Below are 3,064 nucleotides of genomic sequence, written 5' to 3'. Positions count from 1 at the left end.
CATATCATTGCTAACTTTGTCAAAGAGACTGTTTTAAAGCCTACCAGACAATGGTCAAAGTAAGCTATCAGAGAAAGAAAGGCTTAGAAAAGAAAGAAACAGAAAATAAATTATTTGTAAAAGCTAGAACAAATAATATAGGCACACACGCTACAAGAGAAACCAAAATCACTGTAATATTTACAAAACATAATACTGCTTGCCTATGTGTTTATTCCAATTTCTCTGTGTTAAGAGGGCTTTATGCTTCTGTCTGGTCAGGCAGTGTTACCATCTCACTTAAACTGACTGTGTTGATTGAGTGCTGTTCTTGTCCCTCAGCATCTGACTTTTTACCTTTTCTTTGAAAGTGATACTGTTTGCTCTATGTGTTATACTTCTTTATTGTCACTGATGATGTTTTCTCATCGAAGTCTACAAATGTATTCAAAGGGACAACCAAATGTCAATTTCAAATGCAGGTGTTTTTAAAATTTTAGTTGTTTTGAGTGACCAACACATTATTATATTCATTCAAAATGTGTGTAATGGATAAAAATGTAATACTGGTCAAGTCATGAAAAAGGAGGCTGTGTATCTGAGGGTAAAGAAATTTATTCCGTATTGAAATAATTAATCACAAATTACTCAGAGGAGCATCTTACATTAGTTATCCAACAGCTTTTTCTATAGTGAGAGTGACTAATTATAATTTATAATATTATAATTATAATAAATAACTATAAATAATTTTATAATTCCAATAATTTGAGAATTGGGGGGGGGGATATAAAAATAAATGAAACCCTGAAACATCTTCATTTAAGTTTATTCAGAAACGTTTCTTTTCAAATTTTCACTTTGCCTTCCAACATGAAAAAAGTTATTTACATCACCTTTCTTGGGAAATAAGCTGTTAATGTTCTACATTTGTGGGGTTTTGAGGTGCCTCTTAAATATAAGGAATCTGTTATATTTTAAACAATTCTGTCTGAGCTTAAAACACAGCTGAAGAAATTTTGTGTGAGTATAGATCAAGGTTCCAGAATTCAAGGTTGATAACAACTTCCTGAAATCTCTGCAGAAATCCAAAGGTTGTTCTTCTAAAATGACCAATAGGTGTGTATATACACATACATATGACTATATATATACACCTATTCATATATCTGTACCTGTATTTGTGTGTGTGTATGTATACATGCGTCAAAAGTTATTTATGTTTCAAATTAGTGGAAAAATGTGAATATGATCTATAAATATGAAGTTTGACATGACCATTTTACTATAAAAAAATTATAATTAAAAGTTCATCTCCAAAGCTAGTAAACAATGAATTCACACTATTATTTTTCCCATCCTGTCCTCTTCTGCTGTACTCCAGTTTTGACAAGTTCTGGATTTATATTTACTACAGACATTTTGAAAACATTTGCTCACGTCTTCAGTCAATTCTTGTCCTTAGCAAATATTTCCCATGGTTCTTCAATCTTATATTTTTTCATGTGCTTTTCAAGTTGATAGAATCAGGCTAATCAATTTTGCTCTGGAAATTTTCCTGCCTGCATTAAAAAAATGTGTTTAGGTGTATGATTGATTATTAATGGCTAATAAAACCAGTAAACATTCCAGTTAAAACTCAGAAAAATAATGTTGGAGTAAATATTCTCTGCATCATGTAGATGCCAGTATTCAGTAATCTCAATTGTTTTCAAGGAATCCTCCCACCCCATTGTGACCACCAGTAGAATTTGTGAACCTCATAATTATGTCAAAAATAATTCTTTTCTCTTAGTCATCTTCCTTCTTTTCTTCTCCTTACCATACCTCTCTTACCATGCACCAGGTATTCTTTGAAATTCCACCAACGTTCCACCTGGAAATATAACCATCCTTTTCCATATACTTTAATTTTATCTTACTGCTCAGTTAACATCACATTAAGCATATTTTACAGCAAGCCAGACTTCCTACATTCTAATCAAAAGCAGTATAAACATTTCTCAAAATTATTAACATGCTATTGCTATGCAATCTCACTTGATTTTTCAGCTAATTTTACTTCATGATTGTGAGCTGATCAGGAAGAGAATAGATAATAATTTACAAACAAGATGGTGACTGACGCTGTTTAGGACTGAATCAAGTTCTGGGTTAGTCCCTGATGCGCGCAGCATTAACAGTCCGTCATGGCTGCTTCATCATAAATCAATCATTTTTGCATTCAATTGAAAATATGTGAAACTGACTGTTTCTTTATAAATTATTCCACATTTCAAGATGAAACGTCATAACATTATTTTAAACTCAGATAGCATGTGGCCACATACTATGTATAGCATCAATTAGCATAATACCAGATAACATGAGGTGATATGCAAATCGAAGAAGAATGCAGTGTTGGCAAGGCCCAGCACAGCAAACTCTGACATCTGTTTGGCAATATTTTGCACGTGTAAATTCTGCAGCTCTGTCTGTTTGTGTTTAATGAACTTGTCTGGAAATTCAGAGCACCTAACTGAGAGATTATCTAAAGTAACAGCACAGCAGCAGTCTGTTTTAATTTAGGCTGTCTGCAAGCTACTGCTATGAAAATTAACAACTCTTAAGTGTGTTAAATAATCCCTGGCCTTCATAATAATTGAGCAGGCTGAAAGAAGTCATACAACTTGTATTATCTTGGTGTCAAACACCAGCTGACGTTTTTTCCCCTTGTATATTGATTTGGAGAATTAAGCTGCCTCTACTTAGATATGTCAGCCTGGAAGGATTTTAAGGACAGCAGCAAGTCCTAGGGCTACCAGATTAAAGATAACAATGTCAAATGGGATTTTATTTCATAGCAACAGGCACAAACTATGTTTGTACCTCTGGAGCATCTCCAAGACAGGGCAATTGGGGCACAACTTAATTGCTCTTCTGCCTATCTATAAGGCATTGGGTCAAAGAGTAGTGGCTGAGAAATGAAGTCACGTTTGATTGCATGAGGTTGCTGGTGATGGTCTGCAGCCCAAAAATGTTCTGTATGTTCTACCATAAATTGTGGCTGGTAATGCTTTCCCCAATCAATTAGCTGCCCAGCACT

The sequence above is a fragment of the Charadrius vociferus genome, unplaced genomic scaffold (assembly GCF_000708025.1).
Source record: "Charadrius vociferus isolate BGI_N301 unplaced genomic scaffold, ASM70802v2 scaffold45, whole genome shotgun sequence".
Lineage (NCBI taxonomy): Eukaryota > Metazoa > Chordata > Aves > Charadriiformes > Charadriidae > Charadrius > Charadrius vociferus.
The sequence above is the reverse complement of the archived record's forward strand: the minus strand, read 5'-3'. Positions refer to the sequence as shown.